The 27,928-nt window shown below is 42.0% G+C and overlaps 1 pseudogene; it reads right to left on the reverse strand.

Moving 5' to 3' along the window:
- LOC140485854 (NXPE family member 3-like) overlaps window positions 1–27,928 on the reverse strand; it is a 50,189-nt pseudogene that overhangs the window by 13,743 nt on the left and 8,518 nt on the right.

Here is a 27,928-nt window from a genome sequence, read left to right on the forward strand (position 1 = left end):
ATGGTGGAGCAGACATGATGGGCTGAATGGCCTATTTTCTGCTCCTATGTCTTATGGTATTATGATTTTTTTGTGGACTCAACTCCACTTACATACCCATTGACATAACCCCTAATTCCTTCATTGTTCAAAAAACTATCACTTTGCCTTAAAAACATTCAACGAGGTAGGCTCAGCTGCTTCACTGGGCAGGTAATTCCACAAATTCACAACCCTTTGGTGAAGAAGTCCCTCCTCAACTCAGTCCTAAATCTGCTCCCCTTTATTTTGAGGCAATGCTCCTAGCTCAAGTTTCACCCCCAGTGGAAACAACCCCCCCTGCTTCTATCTTATCTATTCCCTTCACAATGTTCTATGTTAATATAAGATCCCCCCTCATTCTTCTAAATTCCAATGGGTATAGTCCCATTCTAGTCCATCTCTCCTCATAAGCAAATCCTCTCAACTCCGGAATCAACCATGTGAACCTCCTCTGCGACCTGTCTAATACAAGTACATCATTTCTCAAATAAGGAGACCAAAACAGCACACACTACTCCAGGTTTGGTCTCACCAGCACACTATACAGCTCCAGCATAAACTCCCATTTTTAAACTCAATCCCTCCAGTAATGAAGGACAATAGTCCAACTGCCTTCTAATTTGCCTGCTGCACCTGCAATTATTTTTTTTTGTGTGATTCACACCTAGGTCTCATTGCACAACAGCAAATTGCAATTTTCCATCATTTAATTAGTAGTCCATATTGCTATTATTCCTACCAGAATGGATGACCTCACATATACAATCATTGTATCCTTGCCCACTCACTTCCCTATCTAGAACCCTCTACAGACTTACAGTGCCTTCTGCACCCTTTGCTTTGACACTCATCTTTGTGCCATCTGTGAACTTTGACACACTACACGTAGTTCCCAACTCCAAATCTTCAATGTAAATTGTAAACAATTTCGGTCCCCACACTGATCCTTGAGGGACACCACTAGTTATTGATTGATAACCAAAAGAAAACACCCTTTTATCCCTACACTTTGGTTTCTGTTCATTAACCAATCCTCTATCCATGCTGATATATTACCCATAATGCTGTGCTCCCTTATATTATGCAGCAGCCTTTTGTGCGGCACCTTGTTGAATGCCTCCTGGAAATCTAGATACACCACCTTTACTGGTTTCCTGTTGTCTACTGCATTCTTAATGTCCTCAATGAATTCCAGGCAAGTAATTAAAGATTATCACCCTTTCATGAACCCATTTCAAGAATATACGTGTTGGTGATGAAGGAATAGTTAGGTACAAATATTACCTAAACATAATTTTTGATCTGACGGGCCAAGTTAACCTGAATCCAATCTGCTTTTAACTTCTTTATAAGTCTCCCATGTGGGATCTTGTCAAAGGCTTTGCTGAAATCCATATAATCTACATCAATTGCATTGCCCTCCTCGACACACCTGATCATCACCTTGAAAACTTCAATCAACTTTGTTAGGTATGACCTCCCTCTGACAAAGTCATACAAATTCTCCCTGATCAAACCTTCCAAATGTAGATTAATTCTTTCCTTCCAAATATTTTCCATTAATTCCCCAACCACTGATATGAGACTCACTGTAAAATATTCTGAAAGTCTATCTTAACTCAGGTTTAGTGAGTGGGCAAAGATTGATAGATTGTGTTGAATCCAGTAAAGTGCAATGTCATGCACTTTGAAAGGAAGAATCAAAAGGCAGACATATTTTTAAATAGAGAGAGAACCTAAAAATGCACAACTCAGGAGTATCTGGATGTTCTTGTGCATGAAACACAAGATCTTATAATGCAGGTTCAGTCTGTATTAAGAGAGCTCATGAAATTTTGACCTGTGTTGTGGGGGGTTTGAAATTTAAAATTATTCTTTTTACAGTATACAGTGTTGATGAGGATGTGCCTGGAGTAGTATGTATCATTCTGCATCCTGCTTTTAAAAATGGATGTACTGGCATTGGAGACAGTCAAAAAGACCTCCACTCGACTGAGTCCTGTGAGGAAGGGGTTGACACATCAAGAACGGCCAGTTAGGCGTTCATTCATTAGAGTTCAGAAGAATGAGGAGCAGTCTTATTGAAACATGCACGATTCTGGTGGGGCTTGAGAAAGTAGATGATGTGAAGGTGTGTCCATTCATGGGGGAATCTTGAACTCGGGAACATTGCTACAGAAAAAGGGTGCAGGGAGAGAAAAGGTGCAAAAGAATTTCTCCCAGAGAGAAGGCAATGTTTGGAATTAGCTATCATCCAGTACTACTAAACGCTTTTAGAGTGGAGGTGAATCGATTTTGGAAACATTCGGAAGTTGAGGGCTATGAGGTGCTGGCACAAGAGAGGGGATGAGGCCTGTGACAGATTTGCCATGATCCTATTAAATGACAAGGCAAGGTCAAGGGGCCAAATGGCCTTGTCCAGCTCCTATCTCTTCTACTTTTCTGACATCGCCCCTGCCTCAGCTCAGCTACTCTCGAGACCCTCTTTATTGCTATAGTGACCTTGACACTAGATCATTCAAAGTTATTCTCACAAACCCCATTCGTAGATTGAAGTAATGAAATATCCTTCTGCCTTTGACTTTATTTGCCGCAAATCCTATTCACCGATCACATCTATGAACCTGCAATGGCCCATGCTCAAGCGAAAACTTGACTTTAAAGCTGTCATCTACATCTCGTCATAACTTACCTCTTATCACCCCAGCACTGAGATGGCTGTACTCCTATCATTTTAGGGTGCGAGACCAGCCCCAAATTTAATCACTTCACCATTGATGGTCAGGGCTTTAGTCATGTATGATCTGGAATTCAATCTGTAAGCATCCCTGACACTTGACCTCATTTTCTTCCTTTGAGTTGCCCCTCATACTTGGCTTATTTGACCATCTATCTTGATATCTGCTGATGGAGCTTGACATCTAATTTTGCTTTATTACGCTCGTAATTTTGTACTACTTCAGAACAATTTATTACAATAAGGCAGATATACAAATGTAAGCTGCTCCATTGCAGTTTAAAGTGTGCTGTGTCAAAATGCTGACTGACTACAAATGTTGAGGAAAGCAGAAATGCCTGGGATTTAAAGAAAAGATGATTATATGAAACATGTAAAGCAAATTATTTCAAAATCCATGAGAAATATGGATAAACATCACCTGGTACAAATTCTGTCAAATATTCAAACCACTGACGTATAGTGGAATCTCCAAAATTGTGAACTTTTTTCCCACGGAGACAGTTTGTAATGTTTGCAGGAATGTTGAAGCGTTGAACATTACAGTTTCTTGACATCCACTGGTCCTGATAATAAAATCCAGCCGGTGAAAGCAAAGGCTTGCTGAAGACACATCCTCCAAGATTTATGCCTGAAAAGAAAAGCACATGAACTGTGACCCAAACAAAATGCTCTGCATCTGAGGTGGAGGTCGTTCCAAATTTTTTTCGTTTGGCTCATCATAGTTTCAGGGGCAATAGTGAATCACAAAATAAAGTTTTTTTATTTTCACCAAAGTGTGACATAAAACAGAAGATGGAATTACACATAACTTGACTCTGAGTTATCATTCCACTGATCATTATGAACAGACCAAAGTAGACAAATCACTCAGAACATTAGTGCTTTAACTTGGGGATACTCCCAGCTCTTCTCCTACTTTACTTCTGGACCATCAGTTTCATACAACAACGGGAAGTCAGAAAAGGAAAGTGAGCAGCCAAGTTAAATAATTAGGATCAGTAAGCCAGTCGATGCACCAGGAAACACTTCGGGAAATAGGTGGGTGAATTCTTGGGCAGTTAAGCAATTGGGATGAGAACCAACAGTTAGATAAGAAAGCAGTTAGGTAAGTCTATAAAGAGAAAGGTTAAAAAGTATTCAACCTCAGCAGTTGTGTAAGTTAACAGATTCAGAGACACACAAGGCAGAGGATTCTGTTGATGATAAGCAAGCAAGAGGGTGCATAACATAGGAGGTTGTTGGAGGATGGGACAAGATTTTCAGAACCTTCTTTAGAATGGGGCATTTGTAAGGGGGCCTGCACAGTAAGTCTTAGTTTAACTTGAGCATTTTGAGGAGCTGTTTGCGTTATATTCATTAATAAGACTGATAGGTCGAAATGCAATTTTGTACAATCATGTGCAGAATAAACAATTTTGTAATGCAACAATAATATCTCTTTCTTATTGTTCGGAAGTAGTAACAAGCCAGAAATAAATGACAGAATAAAGCAGTGTACCTCAAATTATTTTAAAATTGAAGATTAAGTGCTCAATTTTCCCAAAGGTAAACTTCAGGTAATTTCATTCTCTCCTTGAACTCTGCGAGTTATCTCATGCAATTCCTCACTCCTCACCTCACTATATCCGCATGACTTTACTCGGTGCCACCCTTGAGCTAGCTTGTCCTGACCAGCAGAGGGCATGCTCACCACTGCCTGGACCTTCACGTTTCATGTTGCTGACAACACATTTAAACTCCAGGTGTGTGCCACGTCACACACTGCCAGCATCGAGGAGTCTCTTATAGTTGGCATAGTGGGAGGAAATGGAAAAGTAAAGAATGTGAGGGCAAACAGGTGGCATGGGCAATATCTCACTGGAAACAGAATATCAACTCGCAAATAAATTGGCACTTTGACTTATCACCTGTGTTGGCATTTTGTTTCAAGTGACCCTTCCTCAGAACCCATTGTCCCGAAGAAGGGTCATTCAACCTGGAATGATAATTCTGATTTCTCTCCACAGATGCTGCCAGACCTGCTGAGCTTTTCTGGCATTTTTTTGGTTTTCATTCTGATTTGCAGCGCCCACATTCTTTTTTGGTTTTTAAATCGTCATCTGTCTGATTGACTGTCATTGCGACTGAGCTACAAGAATGAAACAAGAGGTTTCCCTTCCTTAATGCCTACACTGTTTCCCTAATACCCACTGCAGTATAACATTGAGTTAATGTTGAATGTGGGAAGAAAGAAAAAACAGAAAAACCGCATTGGTTTCAGGGATTAAACAGATGCTGTATGCTTTTCAAGCAACAACCAATTTACAGTCAAAGAATGGTGTTGGCACTGTGCTCCATTCATCTGGATGAAATGACCTGAAGAAAGATCGACTCTGGGCCCAGTGAATGTCGTCTGCAGACTGAGGGGACGTATAACCGTGTGTCTTCATGTGGAGGCTGTTTGTCAGCTGCTGCTGGTTGCTGATGGTTCTGAGCTATAATGATGATGATCAAATACTGAATCAAAGAGGTGGGAAGGACACTGCAAAGGTAAAAATGGGTGAAGAAAGACAGAGGGGGTGAAATTGTAACTTCCAGAATTCAAGGCCAAATGCACTAGACAATTGGTGCAGCAAAGGGACATGGTGATGCACAAGAAGTCAGAGTCAGTGCAATGAGATAGTTATGTAAGAACATTAAACCATTAGGAATTGGAGACGGAGTAGGCCATCTGGTCCCTTGAGCCTACTCTGCCAAGCAATAAGATTATGTCTGACTTCGTTCGGTTCTTGCGTATCAAGGGGATCAAGGGTTATCAGGAGAAAATGGGAGAATGTAGGAGAGAAACCTACCAGCCATGACTGAATGGTGGAGCAGACTCGATAGGCTGAATGCCCTACTTTCTGCTCCTATGTCTTATGGTATTATGATCTTTATGTGGACTCAGTTCCACTTACCCACCTGTTCACATAACCCCTAATTCCTTTATTGTTCAAAAAAACGATCACTTTGCCTTAAAACATTCAACGAGGTAGGCTCAGCTGCTTCACTGGGCAGGTAATTCCACAAATTCACAACCCTTTGGGAGAAGAAATTCCTCCACAACTCAGTCCTAAATCTGCTCCCCTTTATTTTGTGGCTATGCCCCTAGTTCTAGTTTCACCCCCAGTGGAAACAACCCCCCCTGCTTCTATCTTATCTATTCCCTTCATAATGTTTCTATAAGATCCCCCCTAATTCTTCTAAATTCCAATGGGTATAGTCCCATTCTGGTCCATCTCTCCTCATAATCAAACCCTCTCAACTCCGGAATCAACCATGTGAACCTCCTCTGCGACCGGTCCAATACAAGTACATCATTTCTCAAATAAGGAGACCAAAACAGCACACACTACTCTAGGTGTGGTCTCACCAGCACGCTATACAGCTCCAGCATAAACTCCCATTTTTACACTGAATCCCTCCAGTACTGAAGGACAATGTTCCAATTGCCTTCTAATTTGCCTGCTGCATCTCCAATTCAATTTGTTGTGATTCACACTTAGGTCCAATTTTTGATCCAACTTGCCAAGGTAACTTGAATCCCTTTCATGAACCCACTTCAAGAATATAGGTGTTGGTGATGAAGGAATAGTTAGGATTTCTGTACAAACGTTACCCAAACATAATTTTTGATCTGAAGGGCCAAGTTAACCTGAATCTAATGTGCTTTTTAACTTCTTTCTAAGTCTCCCATGTGGGATCTTGTCAAAGGCTTTGCTGAAATCCATATAAACTACATGAACTGCATTACCCTCCACTACAAACCTGATCATCACCTTGAAAACTTCAATCAACGTTGTTCGGCATGACCTCCCTCTGACAAAGTCACACCAACTCTCCCTGATCAAACCTTGCATTTCCAGGTGTAGATTGATTCTTTCCTTCCAAATATTCTCCATTATTTCCCTAACCACTGGTATGAGACACACTGTAAAATATTACAAACGTCTTTTCTGAATTCAGGTTGAGTGAGTGAGCGAAGATTGAGAGATTGTGTAGAATCCAGTAAAGTGCAATGTCATGCACCTTGATAGCAAGAATCAAAAGGCAGGCATATTTTGCAATAGAGAGAGAACCTAAACATGTACAACTCAGGAGTATCTGGATGTTCTTGTGCATGAAACACAAGGTCTTATAATGCAGGTTCAGTCTGTATTAACAAAGCTCATGGAATTTTGACCTGTGTTGTGGGGGGTTTGAAATTTAAAATTCGTCTTTTTACAGTATACAGTGTTGATGAGGATGTGCCTGGAGTAGTATGTATCATTCTGCATCCTGCTTTTAAAAATGGATGTACTGGCATTGGAGACAGTCAAAAAGACATCCACTCGACTGAGTCCTGTGAGGAAGGGGTTGACACATCAAGAACGGCCAGTTAGGCGTTCATTCATTAGAGTTCAGAAGAATGAGGAGCAGTCTTATTGAAACATGCACGATTCTGGTGGGGCTTGAGAAAGTAGATGATGTGACGGTGTGTCCATTCATGGGGGAATCTTGAACTCGGGAACATTGCTACAGAATAAGAGGGCAGAGTGAGACAAGGTGCAAATAAATTACTCCCAGAGAGTAGGCAATGTTTGGAATTAGCTATCGTCCGTTACTACTGAAAGATTTTACTGTGGAGGTGGATAGATTTTGGAAACATTCGGGAGTTGAGGGCTATGAGGAGCTGGCACAAGAGCGGGGATGAGGCCTGTGACAGATTTGGCATGATCCTATTGAATGACAAGGCAGGGTCGAGGGGCCAAATGGCCTCTTCCAGCTCCTATCTCTTCTACTTTTCTGACATCGCCCCTGCCTCAGCTCAGCTCCTCTCGAGACCCTCATTATTGCTATAGTGACCTTGACACTAGATCATTCAAATTTATTCCTACAAACTCCATTCGTAGATTGAAGTAATGAAATATCCTTCTGCCTTTGACTTTATTTGCCGCAAATCCTATTCACCGATTGCATCGATGAACCTGCAATGGCCCATGCTCAAGCAAAACCTTGATTTTAAAACTGTCATTTACATCTCATCATAACTTATCTCTTATCACCCCAGCACTGAGATGGCTGTACCCCTATCACTATAGGGTGCTAGAGCAGCCCCAGATTTAATCACTACACCATTGATGGTCAGGGCTTTAGTCATCTATGATCTGGAATTCAATCTGTAAGCATCCCTGACACTTGACCTCATTTTCTTCCTTTGAGTTGCCCCTCATACTTGGCTTATTTGACCATCTATCTTGATATCTGCTGATGGAGCTTGACATCTAATTTTGCTTTATTACGCTCGTAATTTTGTTCTACTTCAGAACAATTTATTACAATAAAGCAGATATACAAATGTAAGCTGCTCCATTGCAGTTTAAAGTGTGCTGTGTCGAAATGCTGACTGACTACAAATGTTGAGGAAAGCATAAATGCCTGAGAATTAAAAAAAGATGATTATATGTAACATGTAAAGCAAATTATTTCAAAATCCATGAGAAATATGGATAAACATCACCTGGTACAAATTCTGTCAAATATTCAAACCACTGACGTATAGTGGAATCTCCAAAAATGTGAACATTTTTCCCACGGAGACAGTTTGTAATATTTACAGGAGTGTTGAAGCGTCGAACATTACAGTTTCTTGACATCCACTGGTCCTGATAATAAAATCCAGCCGGTGAAAGCAAGGGCTTGCTGGAGACACATCCTCCAAGATTTATGCCTGAAAAGAAAAGCACATGAACTGTGACCCAGACAAAATGCTCTGCATCTGAGGTGGAGGTCGTTCCAAATTTTTTTCGTTTGGCTCATCATAGTTTCAGGGGCAATAGTGAATCACAAAATAAAGTTTTTTTATTTTCACCAAAGTGTGACATAGAAAAGTAAAGCTGTAAAGTTAAATGGCCACAACGGGCCAAAAACTGATTGTCACAGATCTTCCAGTGAGCAGACAGTGAGAGTCTGGATGAACTCAGAAAGATGCACTTCTCAGACGTCCAAATGTACTGACCATGTGGGAATCTCATGGAAAGCTGAAATTTCTGATGGGCACTTCAGATGGCTTTGTTTTACCTTAACTGTTAGTCATGAAAGGTTAGAGGATTGAAATCTCCCGTAACTCTTGATCAAACTCTTAGATTGGTTCACAAACATTCATATTGGCCCGCTCTACCCTGGGCATCAAACACAATAATCCTTACCCTGAACACCGAGTATGTCCCCACCCCAGACTGCTCTTGTTTCGCCACACAACCTTAAAGTTGCCAACTTCCTCTCTGCCCAGCTCAGGCAACTGCTCCTGTCCCTCACTCCCAAAACTCAATACCCACTCCAACCCAAGATTTGATGTCCCTTGACACATTATCCCCGTCCCTACATGACAATCTGTTCCCTCACCCATCTGTTACCTGCTCTTTCACATGCCCACTTGCTTGTAGAGCTGGACGTGCAGATTTTGCTGAATTAATTTACTAAATTGACCACTTTTCGAGAAATGTTACAAATACATGTATTTTATTAATCTGAAAGGTCAAGATTTTCTACTGATAGAGTCATAGAGTCATAGAGATGTACAGCATGGAAACAGATCCTTCGGTCCAACCCGTCCATGCCGACCAGATATCCCAACCCAATCTAGTCCCACCTGCCAGCACCCGGCCCATTTCTCTCCAAAACCTTCCTATTCATATACCCATCCAAATGCCTCTTAAATGTTGCAATTATACAGCCTCCACCACATCCTCTGGCAGCTCATTCCATACACGGACCACCCTCTGCGTAAAAAGGTTGCCCCTTAGGTCTCTTTCATATCTTTCCCCTCTCACCCTAAACCTGTGCCCTCTAGTTCTGGACTCTCTGACTCCAGGGAAAAGACTTTGTCTATTTATCCTATCCATGCCCCTCATAATTTTGTAAACCTCTATAAGGTCACCCTTCCGCCTCTGACGCTCCAGGGAAAGCAGCCCCAGCCTGTTCAGCCTCTCCCTATCGCTCAGATCTTCCAATCCTGGCAACATCCTTGTAAATCTTTTCTGAACCCTTTCAAGTTTCACAACATCTTTTCGATAGGAAGGAGACCAGAATTGCATTCAATATTCCAACAGTGGCTTAACCAATGTCCTGTACAGTCACAACATGACCTCCCAACTCCTGTACTCACTATTCTGACCAATAAAGGAAAGCATACCAAACGCCTTATTCACTATCCTATCTACCTGCGACTCCACTTCAAGGAGCTATGAACCTGCACTCCAAGGTCTCTGTTCAGCAACACTCTCTAGGACCTTACCATTAAGTGTATAAGTCCTGCTACGATTTGCTTTCCCAAAACACATTTTGATTACAGCACTTAATTTGCATAGAACACTGTCAAACTAGAAATATTAATAATCATTGACCAGCAACAAGTGACAAATTAGAAGAAGCTTGTCAATTAGTCTGCAACGAATGGATAAGTAATGAAGAATCCAAAGTGAATGAAAGTTGCATGATTATTCATTTTAATTATTAATTTTCTGTATTCCAGAGATGTGGTTAAAATAAATGATGAGAAAAACAGAGACAAACAGACTTCTGAGAACTTAGCAACAACATTCTGAACTTAGTGACTTTGGTATCAAAGCAAAAGGGAAACTTATGAATAATAACATGTTCTTTTAAATTGTGATGATGCTGTCACTTTAACAAGGTTTCTTTGTCCTTCGGGATTTTTCAAGCAAGGTTGTAAAGGCAGAGGTGCCGAAATGTCTGGAATTATTTCCTTTAACATTGGCAATGGAGTGGTCTGTTCTCTCAGTTCAGGACTTTTTCCAGTTTGATTGAGTTGTAGCTGTAGCAGAAGTTGCTGCAGTGCAAAAGGTTCCATGCTTCAGGAGATATTCCCTGATTGACATTTGTCTCTGAAATCACTCCTGCTTGTAAGAACATGTTTTCGAATATATATCTATTGCCAAGGGGCGTTTTTGTGGGATGTTCCAGGAATTAGAATAGTTCTTTAGTTAAGTTGTTGTATCAAGTCAGTTAAGGTTTCCATTATCTAGATTATTCTAAATCCTATTTTGTTTTCTTTGTCTTTAAATAAATTCTTTTTTGCTTAAAGCCGAGTCATTTGACCAGCTGCATCACTCCTGGCTTATCCACTTCACATCTGCCTTTCAAATACGAAACAGTTAGAGTCTAGGCTACCTTCTTAAACTATTCTGAGAGAGTCTGACCTGGTCCAGAACAAATGATTAGATTAGATTCCCTCCAGTATGGAAACAGGCCCTTTCGCCAACAAGTCCCCAACGATCCTCCATAGAGTACCCCACCCTGACCCATTCCCCTAATGGGTGGCACGGTGGCACAGTGGTTAGCACTGCTACCTCACAGCACCAGAGACCCACGTTCAATTCCTGCCTCAGGCAACTGTTTGTGTGGAGTTTGCATATTCTCACTGTGTCTGCATGGGTTTCTGCCGGGTGCTCCGGTTTCCTCCCGCAGTCCAAAAATATGCAGGTTAGTTGAATTTGTCATGATAAATTGCCCATAGTGTTAGGTGTAGGGGTAAATGTAGGGGAATGAGGACCAGTTCCACCACAGAACACAGCAGATGGCCTCCTTCTTTAGAGACCACAATTTCCCTTCCCATGTGGTTAAAGATGCCCTCCAATGCATCTCGTCTACATCCCGCACCTCCGCCCTCAGACCCCACCCCTCCAACCGTAACAAGGACAGAACGCCCCTGGTAAACACCTTCCACCCTACCAACCTTCGCATAAACCAAATCATTCGCCGACATTTCCGCCATCTCCAAAAGGACCCCACCACCAGGGATATATTTCCCTCCCCACCCCTTTCCGCCTTCCGCAAAGACCCTTCCCTCCATGACTACCTGGTCAGGTCCACGCCCCCCGACAATCCACCGGCCAATCCTGGCACTTTCCCCTGCCACCGCAGGAACTGTAAAACCTGCGCCCACACCTCCTCCCTCACCTCTATCCAAGGCCATAAAGGGGCCTTACACATCCATCAAAGGTTTACTTGCACATCCACTAATATCATTTATTGTATCCGTTGCTCCCGATGCGGGCTCCTCTACATTGGGGAGACTGGGCGCCTCCTAGCAGAGCGCTTTAGGGAACTTCTCCGGGACACCCGCACCAATCAACCACATCGCCCCGTGGCCCAACATTTCAACTCCCCCTCCCACTCTGCCGAGGACATGGAGGTCCTGGGCCTCCTTCACCGCCGCTCCCTCATCACCAAATGCATGGAGGAAGAATGCCTCATCTTCCGCCTCGGAACACTTCAACCCCAGGGCATCAATGTGGACTTCAACAGTTTCCTCATTTCCCCTTCCCCCACCTCACCCTAGTTCTAAACTTCCAGCTCAGCAATGTCCCCATGACTTGTCCGGACTTGTCCTACCTACCTATCTCCTTTTCCACCTATCCACTCCTCCCTCTCCTTCCTGACCTATCACCTTCATCCCCTCCCCCACTCACCCATTGTACTCTGTGCTACATTCTCCCCACCCGCACCCTCCTCTAGCTTATCTCTCCATGCTTCAGGCTCACTGCCTTTATTCCTGATGAAGAGCTTTTGCCCGAAACGTCAATTTCGAAGCTCCTTGGATGCTGCCTGAACTGCTGTGCTCTTCCAGCACCACTAATCCAGTCTTAAGCAATCTGTTCACTCAAAGACCTGCTTCTGAACTGGCTGTTCATAGACTAATTACTGTGAACGTGAAAATAAAAGGGGATTTGATGACAGGATACCAGCCTCTGTGGAGTTATTTGAGTCCACCAAGCAAACTGAAATACAAAACATATTTGTAACAACATATACACAGAATAGGACAAACTCGGGCTAGGTAGGATTCAACAACCAGCATTACTCAAAGCATTGTGTTTGCAATCACACACGCGATTGGTTTCTGGGAATTTGCATATTCCCATAAAATGTGAACACAACAATCTTAGACTTGAACAGAAAGCAAAATATTCTCTCTTGCCCGCTTTCTTAACTTCTGCCCGAACCATTCATTGTAGATGATATGAAGTAAGGGACAGGGTGACTGGTGACTCAGAAACAGGGACAGAGACATTACATACCTGGCCATCTTCCCCAGTGCCACTCAGCATTCCCCTTGAAGGTGTCAGGAAATAACCTGCTGTTATTTGTAACCAAACTGAAGCCACAATTGCACATAATATCCTTCAATGTTGCAGAACAAATAAAAAGCTATAGCATGCAAAATATTCCCCAAACATGGCATAGAACAATTTTTTTTAAAGATTATTGCTGCTGGGAGATCTATATTTAAAATACTACAATACAATCATGAAAAACATGCTTCCAAAATTCTTGAAGGACATGCTTGTAACCTTTTCATTTTGTCATACAAAATAAATGTCATGGCTGTCATTTTCAATCTAAAAAACAGTGCTTAACCCTTTCATAAAGGACACACATATGAAAGAAATACATCTATTTCATTTTTTATAATGATTCTTTTGGGATGTAAATCATGTGGAAGGTAGTGTGCTATTGTCATCTCCCAGGCATCCACAAACGCCACGTTGATGCCCTCAAACATCTTTCTCATCACTAAGTCAAGTTGATAGGAATACCAGTCACTGTTGTAGAGACTGACATCCCCTGGAAGGGCCTGGACATTGGCAGTCTTTATTATAACCAGTGTATCTGGGCTCCTTTCCAGCAATCGTAGAATTGACCTGCGGATATTCTGGAGCCTGCGGATGTATGGTTCAACTGGAAAAGTGTTGAAATGACACCAAATGGTGAAGGCTATAACAGTGTTCTTTCCACCTTTAATCTCATCCAGTTTATTTGCGATGAATGGCAGGTCCTGATTTGAAATGGGGAAGATTCGGATCGGTAAGCCATGAGCATAGTATTCCATCTTGATCTTGTTGTCTATATCTAAAGCGAGATGTGGCCCCGTCTTCCTAGAATTGCCAAGATCAAACTTCCTCAGACCTAAAACAGAAGATGGAATTACACATAACTTGACACTGAGTTATCATTCCATTGATCATTATGAACAGACCAAAGTAGACAAATCACTCAGAACATTAGTGCTTTAAATTGGGCATACTCCCAGCGCTTATCCTACTTTACTGCGGGACCATCAGTTTCATCCAACAATGGGAAGTCAGAAAAGACAAGTGAGCAGCCAAGTTAAATAATTAGGATCAGTAAGCCAGTCAATGCACCAGGAAACACTCAGGGAAGTAGGTGGGTGAATTCCATGGCAGTTGAGCAATTGAAATGAGAACCAACAGTTAGATAAGAAAGCAGTCAGGTAAGTCTATAAAGAGCAAGGTTAAAAAGTATTCAACCTCAGCAGTTGTGTAAGTAAACAGATTCAGAGACACACAAGGCAGAGGATTCTGTTGATGATAAGCAAGCAAGAGGATGCATTACATGGGAGGGTGTTGGTGGATGGGACAAGATTTTCAGAACCTTCTTCAGAATGGGGCATTTGTAAGGGGGCCCGCACAGTAAGTCTTAGTTTAACTTGAGCATTTTGAGGAGCTGTTTGCATTATATTCATTAAAAAGACTGATAGGTCGAAATGCAATTTTGTACCATCATGTGCAGAATAAACAATTTTGTAATGCAACAATAATGTCTCTTTTTTATTGTTCTGAAGTAGTAACAAGCCAGATATAAATGACAGAATAAAGCAGTGTACCTCAAATTATGTTAAAATTGAAGACTAAGTGCTCAATTTTCCCAAAGGTAAACTTCAGGTAGTTTCATTCTCTCCATGAGCTCTGCGAGTTATCTCATGCAATTCCTCACTTCTCACCTCACCATATCCGCATGACTTTACTCGGTGCCACCCTTGAGCTCGCTTGTCCTGACCAGCAGAGGGCATGCTCACCACTGCCTGGACCTTCACGTTTCCTGTTGCTGACAACACATTTAAACCCCAGGTGTGTGCCACGTCACACACTGCCAGCATCGAGGAGTCCCTTATAGTTGGCATAGTGGGAGGAAATGGAAAAGTAAAGAATGTGACGGCAAACAGGTGGCATGGGCAATATCTCACTGGAAACAGAATATCAACTCGCAAATAAATTGGCACTTTGACTTATCACCTGTGTTGGCATTTTGTTTCAAGTGACCCTTCCTCAGAACCCATTGTCCCGAAGAAGGGTCATTCAACCTGGAATGATAATTCTGATTTCTCTCCACAGATGCTGCCAGACCTGCTGAGCTTTTCTGGCATTTTTTTGGTTTTCTTTCTGATTTGCAGCGTCCACATTCTTTTTTGGTTTTTAAATCGTCATCTGTCTGATTGACTGTCATTGCGTCTGAGCTACAAGAATGAAACAAGAGGTTTCCCTTCCTTAATGCTTATTCTCTTTCCCGAATACCCACTGCAGTATAACATTGAGTTAATGTTGAATGTGGGAAGAAAGAAAAAACAGAAAAACCACATTGGTTTCAGGGATTAAACAGATGCTGTATGCTTTTCAAGCAACAACCAATTTACAGTCAAAGAATGGTGTTGGCACTGTGCTCCATTCATCTGGATGAAATGACTTTAAGGAAGATCGACTCTGGGCCCAGTGAATGTTGTCTGCAGACTGAGGGGACGTATAACTGTGTGTCTTCATGTGGAGGCTGTTTGGCAGCTGCTGCTGGTTGCTGATGGTTCTGAGCTATAATGATGATGATCAAATACTGAGTCAAAGAGGTGGGAAGGACTCTGCAAAGGTAAAAAAGGGAGAAGAAAGACAGAGGGGGTGAAACTGAAATTCCAGAATTCAATTCCAAACGCACGAGACAATTGGTGCAGCAAAGGGAAATGGTGATGCACAAGAAGTCAGAGTCAGTGCAATGAGATAGTTATGTAAGAACATAAAACCATAAGGAATTGGAGCAGGAGTAGGCCATCTGGCCCCTTGAGCCTACTCTGCCAATCAATAAGATTATAGCTGATTTTGTTCGGTTCTTGCGTATCAAGGGGATCAAGGGTTATTGGGAGAAAATGGGAGAATGTAGTAGAGAAACCTACCAGCCATGATTAAATGGTGGAGCAGACTCGATGGGGTGCTTTCTGCTCCTATGTTTTATGGTATTATGATCTTTATGTGGACTCAGTTCCACTTACCCACCTGTTCACATAACCCCTAATTCCTTTATTGTTCAAAAAAACTATCACTTTGCCTTAAAAACATTCAAAAAGGTAGCCTCAGCTGCTTCACTGGGCAGGGAATTCCACAAATTCATAACCCTTTGGGTGAAGAAATTCCTCCTCAACTCAGTCCTAAATCTGCTCCCCTTTATTTTGTGGCTATGCCCCTAGTTCTAGTTTCACCCCCAGCGGAAACAACCCCCCTGCTTCTATCTTATCTATTCCCTTCATAATATTTCGATAAGATCCCCACAATTCTTCTAAATTCCAATGGGTATAGTCCCATTCTAGTCCATCTCTCCTCATAAGCAAATCCTCTCAAATCCAGAATCAACCATGTGAACCTCCTCTGCAACCTGCCCAATACAAGTACATCATTTCTCAAATAAGGAGACCAAAACAGCACACACTACTCCAGGTGTGGCCTCACCAGCACGCTATACAGCTCCAGCATAAACTCCCATTTTTAAACTCAATCCCTCCAGTACTGAAGGACAATGCTCCAATTGCCTTCTAATTTGCCTGCTGCACCTCCAATTCAATTTTTTGTGATTCACACTCAGGTCCAATTTTTGATCCAACTTGCCAAGGTAACTTGAATCCCTTTCATGAACCCACTTCAAGAGTATAGGTGTTGGTGATGAAGGAATAGTTAGGATTTCTGTACAAACGTTACCCAAACATAATTTTTGATCTGAAGGACCAAGTTAACCTGAATCTAATGTGCTTTTAACTTCTTTCTAAGTCTCCCATGTGGGATCTTGTCAAAGGCTTTGCTGAAATCCATATAAACTGCATGAACTGCATTACCCTCCACTACAAACCTGATCACCACCTTGAAAACTTCAATCAACGTTGTTAGGCATGACCTCCCTCTGACAAAGTCACACCAACTCTCCCTGATCAAACCTTGCCTTTCCAGGTGTAGATTAATTCTTTCCTTCCAAATATTCTCCATTATTTCCCCGACCACTGGTATGAGACACACTGTAAAATATTACAAACGCCTTTTCTGAATTCAGGTTGAGTGAGTGAGCAAAGAATGACAGATTGTGATGAATCCAGTAAAGTGCAATGTCATGGAGAGAGGAAGAATCAAAAGGCAGACATTTTTCACTAGAGAGAGAACCTAAAAATGTACAACTCAAGAGTATCTGGATGTTCTTGTGCATGAAACACAAGATCTTATAATGCAGGTTCAGTCTGTATTAAGAAAGCTCAAGAAATTTTGACCTGTTGTTGTGGGGGTTTGAAATTTAAAATTATTCTTTTTACAGTATACAGTGTTGATGAGGATGTGCCTGGAGTAGTATGTATCATTCTGCATCCTGCTTTTAAAAATGGATGTACTGGCATTGGAGACAGTCAAGAAGACATCCACTCGACTGAGTCCTGTGAGGAAGGGGTTGACACATCAAGAACGGCCAGTTAGGCGTTCATTCATTAGAGTTCAGAAGAATGAGGAGCAGTCTTATTGAAACATGCACGATTCTGGTGGGGCTTGAGAAAGTAGATGATGTGAAGGTGTGTCCATTCATGGGGGAATCTTGAACTCGGGAACATTGCTACAGAATAAGGGTGCATGGAGAGAAAAGGTGTAAAAGAATTTCTCCCAGAGAGTAGGCAATGTTTGGAATTAGCTGTCATCCAGTATTACTAAACGCTTTTAGAGTGGAGGTGAATAGATTTTGGAAACATTCGGAAGTTGAGGGCTATGAGGAGCTGGCACAAGAGCGGGGATGAGACCTGTGACAGATTTGCCATGATCCTATTGAATGACAAGGCAGGGTCGAGGGGCCAAATGGCCTCTTCCAGCTCCTATCTCTTCTACTTTTCTGACATCGCCCCTGCCTCAGCTCAGCTACTCTCGAGACCCTCATTATTGCTATAGTGACCTTGACACTAGATCATTCAAATTTATTCCCACAAACTCCATTCATAGATTGAAGTAATGAAATATCCTTCTGCCTTTGACTTTATTTGCCGCAAATCCTATTCACCGATCGCATCTATGAACCTGCAATGGCCCATGCTCAAGCGAAAACTTGATTTTAAAACTGTCATCTACATCTCATCATAACTTATCTCTTATCACCCCAGCACTGAGATGTCTGTTCTCCTATCACTATAGGGTGCTAGAGCAGCCCCAGATTTAATCACTACACTATTGATGGTCAGGACTTTAGTCATCTATGATCTGGAATTCAATCTGCAAGCATCTCTGACACTTGACCTCATTTTCTTCCTTTGAGTTGCCCCTCATACTTGGCTTATTTGACCATCTATCTTGATATCTGCTGATGGAGCTTGACATCTAATTTTGCTTTATTACGCTCGTAATTTTGTACTACTTCAGAACAATTTATTACAATAAAGATGATATACAAATGTAAGCTCTTCCACTGCAGTTTAAAGTGTGCTGTGTCGAAATGCTGACTGACTACAAATGTTGAGGAAAACATAAAAGCCTGGGAATTAAAAAAAGATGATTATATGTAACATGTAAAGCAAATTATTTCAAAATCCATGAGAAATATGGATAAACATCACCTGGTACAAATTCTGTCAAATATTCAAACCACTGACGTATAGTGGAATCTCCAAAAATGTGAACGTTTTTCCCACGGAGACAGTTTGTAACATTTGCAGGAGTGTTGAAGCGTCGAACATTACAGTTTCTTGACATCCACTGGTCCTGATAATAGACAATAGACAATAGACAATAGACAATAGATGCAGGAGTAGGCCATTCTGCCCTTCGAGCCTGCACCGCCATTCAATATGATCATGGCTGATCATTCCTAATTAGTATCCTGTTCCAGCCTTATCTCCATACCCCTTGACTCCACTATCTTTAAGAGCTCTATCCAATTCTTTCTTAAAAGAATCCAGAGACTGGGCCTCCACTGCCCTCTGGGGCAGAGCATTCCACACAGCCACCACTCTCTGTGTGAAGTAGTTTCTCCTCATCTCTGTCCTAAATGGTCTACCCCGTATTTTTAAGTTGTGTCCTCTGGTTCGGCACTCCCCCATCAACGGAAATATGTTCCCTCCTGCCAGAGTGTCCAATCCTTTCATAAGCCTATACGTTTCAATCAGATCCCCTCTCAGTCTTCTAAACTCAAGGGTATACAAGCCCAGTCGCTTCAGTCTTTCCGTGTAAGGCAATCCTGCCATTCCAGGAATTGACCTCGTGAACCTACGCTGCACTCCCTCAATAGCCAGAATGTCTTTCCTCAAATTTGGAGACCAGAACTGTACACAGTACTCCAGGTGTGGTCTCACCAGGGCCCTGTACAGCTGCAGAAGCACCTCTTTGCTTCTATACTCAATCCCTCTTGTTACGAAGGCCAGCATGCTATTAGCCTTCTTCACGACCTGCTGTACCTGCATGCTTGCCTTCATTGACTGGTGTACAAGAACACCCAGATCTCTCTGAACAGCCCCTTTACCTAATTTGATACCATTGAGGTAGTAATCTGCCTTCCAGACGGTGAAAGCAAGGGCTTGCTGGAGACACATCCTCCAAGATGTATGCCTGAAAAGAAAAGCACATGAACTGTGACCCAAACAAAATGCTCTGCATCTGAGGTGGAGGTCGTTTCAAATTTGTTTCGTTTGGCTCATCATAGTTTCAGGGGCAATAGTGAATTACAAAATAAAGTTTTTTTTATTTTCACTAAAGTGTGACATAGAAAAGTAAAGCTGTAAAGTTAAATGGCCACAACGGGCCAAAAACTGATTGTCACAGATCTTCCAGTGAGCAGACAGTGAGAGTCTGGATGAACTCCGAAAGATGCACTTCTCAGACGTCCAAATGTACTGACCATGTGGGAATCTCATGGAAAGTTGAAATTTCTGATGGGCACTTCAGATGGCTTTGTTTTACCTTAACTGTTAGTCATGAAAGGTTAGAGGATTGAAATCTCCCATAACACTTGGTCAACCACTTAGATTGGTTCACAAACACTCATACTGGCCTACTCTACCCTGGATATCCAACACAATAATCCCTTCCCTGAACACCAAGAACGTCCCCACCCCAGACTGCTCTTGTTTCGCCACACAACCTGACAGTTGCCAACCTCTTCCCTGCCAAGCTCAGGCAACTTCTCCTGCCCCTCATTCCCAAGACTCAATACCCACTCCAACCCAAGATTTGATATCCCTTGACATGTTACCCCCTCCCCCACATGACAATCTGTTCCCTCACCCATCTGGCACCTTGCTCTTTCACACAACCACTTGTTGTAGAGCGGGCTTGCAGATTTTGCTTTCTGATTGAATTTATTAAATTGACCACTTTTCGAGGAATTTTATAAATACATATATTTGACTAATCTGAAAGGAGAAGGTTTTGTACTGATGTAAAATACGTTTTGATTACAGCACTGAATTTGCATAGGACACTGTCAAACTAGAAATATTAATAAGCATTGACCAGCAACAAGTGACAAATTAGAAGAAGCTTGTCAATTAGTCTGCAACTAATGGATAAGTAATGAAGAATCCAAAGTGAATAAAAGTTGCATGATTATTAATTTTAATTATTAATTCACTGTACATCTCTATGACTCTATGTGTTTGAATATATCTATTGCCAAGGGGTGTGTTTGTGAGGTGTTCCGGGAATTGGAATAGTCCCTCAGTTAAGTTGCTGTATTGAGTCGGTTGAGTTTTCCAATAGCTGGATTATTTTAAATTCTGTTTTGTTTTCTTCATGTCTAAATAAATTCTGTTTTGCTTATAGCCAAGTGGTTTGAACAGCTGCATCACTCCTGGCTTATCCACTACACATCTGTCTTTCAAATACAAAAAGGTTAGAGTCTAGGTTACCTTCTTTAATGATTCTGAGAGAGTCTGGCCTGGTCCATAACAAATGATTAGATTAGATTCCCTATAGTATGGAAACAGGCCCTTTCGCCAACAAGTCCCCACCGATCCTCCAAAGAATATCCCACCCTGACCCATTCCCTACATTTACACCTAATGGGTGGCACAGTGGTTAGCACTGCTACCTCACAGCACCAGAGACCCGGGTTCAATTTCCACCTCAGGCAACTGTTTGTGTGGAGTTTGCATATTCTCACTGTGTCTGCATGGGTTTCTGCCCGGTGCTCCGGTTTCCTCCCGCAGTCCAAAAATGTGCAGGTTAGTTGAATTTATCATGATAAATTGCCCATAGTGTTAGGTGAAGGGGTAAATGTAGGGGAATGGGTCTTGTTGTGTTGCTCTTTGGAGGGTCGGTGTGGACTTGTTGGGCTGAAGGGCCTGTTTCCACACTGTAAGTAATCTAATTGAATTAATGCACCTAACACTATGGGCAATTTAGCATTGCCAGTTCACCTAACCTGCACATTTTTTGGATTGTGGGAAGAAACCAGAGCACCTGGAGGAAATCCCCGCAGACACAGGAAGAATGTGCAAACTCTACACAGACAGTTACCTGAGGCTGGAATTGAACCTGGTTTCCTGGTACTGTGAAGCAGCAGTGCTCAGTACTGGGCCACCACACCTCCCATAAACACATTACAGAAACACTCTAAAACAATCGATCATCTTAGAGTGAGAAAACGTGTAAACTCATGGACAGATTGAATGATATTGAGGGAGGAAATGTGTTCTTGTTTGCTGGCTGGGATTTTAAGGCAGTATTGACGTTGTCTTGCATGTCTGATAAGTATAACTTCTTTGTCTTTTATTAGTTCCTTACATTGCTGTTAGATGATTATGCTAATTTACTTTATTACACTGAATAAAGTCTGATTTCATTCATTAACTTAATAACTGATGGAACATCTTCTATAGCATACGATCTAAAGTGTTTGCAGAGATTAATTCAAAGCTTTTAATTAGCCTACCTCAACCAAATTATAAATTATCACAACTCCCTTTGAAAATTCACCACCTTCACCCACTTTTCTAAGTCACTGACTAATTAGTTCTGGGTCCGTTGAACTGTGGTACTTAACTGGAGTTCAACACCTACTGCAGTAAAGAGCACAGTTTCTCTGATGATCCAGTCTGACGATGGTCTCTTTGTTTGGACTTTAATTCAGTTGAAAAAACCCTGGGAATGTTGGGTTTGTCAGGAATAAGGATTCTGACCACGATTGGAAGATGTGGGCTATTTGTTACTTTTAAATTGAGTTCTGGTTACCATGGCAAAAGGAAAATGACTAAGGCTCGGAAATGTTGTGAAGGAAAACCATAAAGGCACTTCATGATGTCAAAGCAACATACAATGCAGAAAAATTAAAAGGTTTGAGTTATAAAGCAAGTTTGGATAAGCCAGGATTTTTTCACTGGAGCATAGGAGATTGAGAGGTGACCTTGGAGAAGTTGAAATATCATGAGGGGTATCGATAGGGTTAATAGTAGGTGCCTTTTCCCAAAGATAAGCAAGTTCAAGATGCGGGCACAGACTTTGAAAGTGAGAGGAGAGCTATTTTAAAAAGACTTTGGGGCAAATTCTGTTTTACACAGAGGGTGGTTTGCATGTGAAATAAACTGGTGGGTGTGGACACAATTGCAATGTTTAATAGACACTTAGGTAACTATAACAAGAATGGTTTGAAGGGATATGGGTCAGGAGCAGGCAGCTGGGACTGGTTTAGTTTGGGATAATGTTCAGCATGGATTGATTGGACTGTTTCCATGCTATAACACGGTCTCTTGAAACACGTACATGGGTTGCCAAAAAAGACTGATAAAAATAATTCTAGGTTGAACGACTCGGACAGTGACTTGGCAGGGAATGCTCTGCACAGTTGGAAGTATCACCTTTCAGCTGTAATAAACCAAACATTGCTTTATCCTTCCTCCCAGGTGAATACAAAAGATCCCACCTTACTACTTTGTAGAAGGGCTTAGGAGTTCACCCGGGCATCCTGGTCAATATTGTCCTTCAATCAACAGTAATAGCACAGGCTCTGTGGGTATTAGCTCAGTGCATTTAATTTCTTTATGATGCACTAAATTGTCTGCTGCATTTCCACACATTGCATTACAGTGATGACCACCTTGCAAAATATTTCATTAGCTGCAAATTATATTGAAACACCTGGATGTCAATCAAGGCTATCTAGTGTTGCTTTTTAACCAGAATTGGAAAGGTTAATTCTGTGCCCTTTTGTAATTCAAGCTAAAAGACACAGAGTCATTGATATAGTCTGGTTAAAGAGCACATTCAGGGCTGGAGTGAACCAGATGGCTCCTGGTTCTGCCATTCAATAAATCATGACTGATGATGGCCTCAGTTCCAATTACTTCCCTGAAGATGGAAACAAATCCATCTCCTGGGGTATGCATCCAACGTCTGCCTGATGCTGCAACGATGTCATTGAGAACAAATACTTTACTGTTCCAACGCATTCATAGGTTTCTCTTTTCTTGTGAGTTGAACCTTTAGAGTACGATACAATATCTGCAGCAAAGGATTACTTACTTGCTCTCCCTATAATAGATAAATAAATTGATACAACAGTCATTACTATCATTTATATTTCTCTTACCTGTATGAGGTGAAGGTTGCACGGTTACATATCCCAGGCCATTGGGCAATATGGGCCTCTTGATGTTGACTCCACTGAAAATACATTCTTTTTATTATTATTATTGTTATTATCTGAAGTCATTGTAACCAGAATTGTAATCAATACAAATTACACAGGACAGGAATTCATTTGCCATGTGGGAGATCAGCAAGCCGTTCTGGCAGTTCAAGCTGTGACATGTCAAAATTCAAGGTCTATTGTTTTTGTTTGTGATGATGTTCCCGCCTCCCTCTTCCTACTGGCTGGGAAACTCACTTGGCTGTGATCCTGAGCTTCATTTCCCACCTCGCACATTTCTTTCCTTTACACGTTACCAAAAGAAGGAAATGTAACTCTCTTCAGTTGGATGCACTGTTTAAATCCATTTCCCCACCCCATGGCACTGCAACTACCTTGAGCAATTCATCAGGGGAGATGATGGTCGATTGAGATTAATCGCTAGTCTATAATTCGAGAAACTCAGTTAACCTGCGCTTGAATCCTGCCACAGCAGATGGTGGAATTTGAATTCAGTTAACAAATATCTGGGTCTGCTGTTTAGCATGGAACCATTGCAAATTGGGGGCAAAACCCATCTGGCTCAGTAATGACCTTCAGTGTAATAAATCTGCTGCCCTTACCAACATGTGGCCAACATGTGACTCCAGACTCTCAAATGGCCTAGCAAGCCATTCAAGTATATTGAAGAAGGCTGCTCACCACCATTTTCTCAAGGGCAGCTAGGGACAGGGAATAAATGCTGGCCAGCCACTGATGGCATGCTCAATGGGTGAATTTTGAAAAAATGCAGATTCAAATTCCATTGCAATGAAAGGAAGGTTATGCCGTTTGAACTGCCAACTAAACAGAGCATCCAGCATAGATGACCAAATCTCAAAACAATGGCAGACAATGTTAGAAATACTCAGCAGCTTAGGAAGCATTTGTGGAGAGGGAAACATAGTTATTGGGCTAGATTTTCCATTTTGATGAGGCAGCAGGTCCAGTTGCAATATGAGAAAATAATTGGATGAGGTAGCACTGTTAGGATAGTTGGCCCCCATCCTACTACAGTCAAGTGCTGGTGTGAGAAAGGGAAGCTCTGTGGATGACCCACCACCAATTAATTAACAAAAGTTAATTAATGGCCACTTAAGGGCCTCAACTCACCACCATTCCAATGAGCTGAACTTTCGGAGTGGTTCTGACAGAGTAACCATAATGGCCTGCCTGCCAGATTGGGAGGACTTTCATTTGTCCCCAGTTATGGGCAATTGACTGCATGGATGGGGCAGTGATCACTGGAACCTTATCCCCTGTCCTTGGTTCAGAATGTCTCGCTCAGATTTCCCCATGACCCTCCCCCTCAATACCCCCAAAGTTGAGTGACATCAGTGTAGACCATTGAGGACGTTAGGCATCTTTTTATATTAGAAAGGGGAAACTGCTTAAGAGGCATCCCTCCACACTAAGAACAAGGCACAGAGGTGGGTCTTCATGAAATTCTACAGACTGTGCTTGGACTGAATCCACACCATTGGCATTATTCCACATCAGTCATCCAGCCAACTGTGAGCTTATTGACCACATTAAACCTTGACCTCAAGGAAAATCAGAAAGGTTTATTTCCAGGAAGGGATACCATTCTGTCAATCGCACAAGTAGACCAATAATATTGGAAAAACATCTTTTGCTGACTGACCCACTGTGCTTTTTCCAATGCCACACTTTTCGACTCTGCCTCAACTCTACCAGTCCTTCCTGCAGATATGGAGATGGTGACAAGGTGCAGACTTTGAAGAGGTGGCTTTTAACATCTCTGAGACAACTGCAAAATGAGCCCCACCATTGATACACTGAGAAGCATCTGCACATAAGGATACTCATTGAGAAAACAATTGGAGGTCTATCTTATTATTGAATGCATTTACCAGAGTATCCAAAACATAATCATGGAAGCATTAATTCTGACAGTCCCAGCTCTCCAAACTACTTGCTGTACTCCAGCATTTAGGCACTGGAAGTAGATACAACACATGCGTCTGGAAGTCTGTGTACCATGTGTCATGTATCATTACATTGCTACAGATGGATGATAATGAAAGGATAGGAGATGGTGAGGACTGCAGATGCTGGAGATCAGAGTCGAGAGTGTGGTGCTGGTATACCACAGCAGGTCAGGCAGCATCTAAGGAAAGATAGGGTTTGGTGTTGATGGGTTTGCAGTGCACAGACATGGTGGTTGCACTGTTGCTCTGTGTGTATGTGTGTTTGGTGCCAGTCTCTATGCATTGACATTGTGAGGCAATGTTCTAAAGGCCAGATCTCCTTGAGAAGTGCGAAGTGCATAAGACTTGGGAGAGAAAAATGCCAAGAAAAGCCAGGTGTTTGTTCAGTGTTTGGCCTCGTCTGTCGAAGTTGCAAGGTCATGTGAGGGGATGTAGAGTTGCAGCCTTGGATCTTTGCTATGAGCTGCTGCGTTTTCACTATCAGAATGCAGCCAGTTGCAGGGAGTGGAGAGAAGGTTGGTCTCCACAAAACTGGGTATTTTCAGCCAGTTTTAGGATATCAATGGATTTGACAGTTTACTGACATTTTCTTCATGCCAACGCAATTTTCAAGAGGCAACAAGTTATCAACCATCCAAAGTGCCATCAATAATGTCATCGATAATGTCGTTACACTCACAGTATGTTACATTGTTATGTTACAAAGATGGTGGCAGGGATGGGCCTTATACTGGAACCAAATAGGGATGGACATCCCTCTGCATTAGCATCTGCTCTGTTGTCACTGTAGATTGCACTTTCACACTGATGTTGGAGATGAAAAACCTAACCCCAGGTTTTCCACACCTCCCCAAGATAAAACTAGAGTTCTTAGTCACTGCTGGGTAAGAAGCAAGTTCCTAACATCAAGAAATCTCCGGACTTCCTGGTCCTGCCTCAAAGAAGAAACCCTAGTCACAGGTTTCAGATTCAATGACAATGTGTGTGTTGCATCAGGTGGTCTGGAGTGACGGTGAGTGTGCTATTATTCACCTCAGTTCCAAAGAGCCAGTGAAGGTCAAATCAGTCAGGATTCCTCACCCTGATTTCAGAATGCGCACATGGCTCGGAAGCTAGATAAAGCCAGAGTTGAATAATAAGATGTGGAGCACTTAAATGTTACTTTATGATAGTACTGGTGGGAGACTGGCATATGTGGATACAGGTCAATCACTTTTGGAGAAATCAGTGTTGAGAAAGAATAGTACACTAAAACATTATATCCTGAAAGTTAATGAAATATTGAGACAAAATTAGTCTTCATGAACTTTGACAATAGATTCAACTTGAAAAATTGAGGCCAGTGTGTATATATTGAATACTATAAAACAACCCATTGTTTTTATCTCTCATCAGAGAAATGATTTTCAAATATTACCATCTTGCAATTTTAGCTTTTTCCTTCTCTCTGAAATCACAATTTTCCACATCTGGGAAACAGAAAATGGATTAATTCCAAAGTATGTGCTTTGTGTTGTTTTTCATCAGGTCCTGGAAGTAGTGGAGCATGGTCTAGGATTACTTTTCTTTTAATTATTCGTGGGATGTGGGCCTCTCTGACTGGACAGCATTAATTATCTGTCCCTAGTTACCAGACAGAAGGTGATGACGAGCTACTTTCTGAACTACTGCGGTTCATGTGCTGGAGGTAGATTCATAATTACCTTATGGAGGGAATTACAGGACTTTGACCAAGTGACAGTGAAAGATCAGCGATATATTTCCAAGTCAGGATGATGACTTGATTTGGGGGTGTTGGGGTGGCACTTGCAGCTGGTGGTGTTCCCATGTATCTGCTGTGCTTGCCCTTCTAGACAGAAGAGGCCATGTGTTTGGAAGGTGCTGTCTCAGTATTTTTGATGATTTTCTGCAGTACATCATGTCGATGGCATACACAGCTGCTACTGAATGTCAGAGGTGGAGGGACTTGATGACTGTGGTTGTGGAACCAATCAAGCGGGCTGCTTTGTCTTGGATGGTGTGAACCTTTGCGAGTGTTGTTGTTGACGCACTCATCCAGGCAAGTGGGGAGCACTCTATCACACTCTTGATTCATGCCTTGTAGATGGTAGGCAGGCTTTGGGGACTCAGATGATGAGATGGTTGCCACAGTGTTCCTAGTTTCTGACCTGCTCTTATAGCCACGTATTTATACAATGAGTCCATTTGAGTTTCTATTTAGTGGCAACTGCCAGGATGTTGAGAATGGGGTATTCAATGATTCTAACACCATTGAATATCAAGGAATGGTGGCTAGATGATCTCTTATTGGAGATGGTCATTGCATGGCATTTGTGTGGATATTGTCCTGGACATTGTCCAGATAATGTTGCATTTGAATATGGGCTGATTCAGTACCTGAGGAATCTTGAATGGTGCTGAACATTGGCAAACATCCAATTCTGACCTCATGATGGATGGATGG

Source organism: Chiloscyllium punctatum, chromosome 15 (assembly GCF_047496795.1).
Source record: "Chiloscyllium punctatum isolate Juve2018m chromosome 15, sChiPun1.3, whole genome shotgun sequence".
In the NCBI taxonomy this organism is placed as follows: Eukaryota; Metazoa; Chordata; class Chondrichthyes; order Orectolobiformes; family Hemiscylliidae; genus Chiloscyllium; species Chiloscyllium punctatum.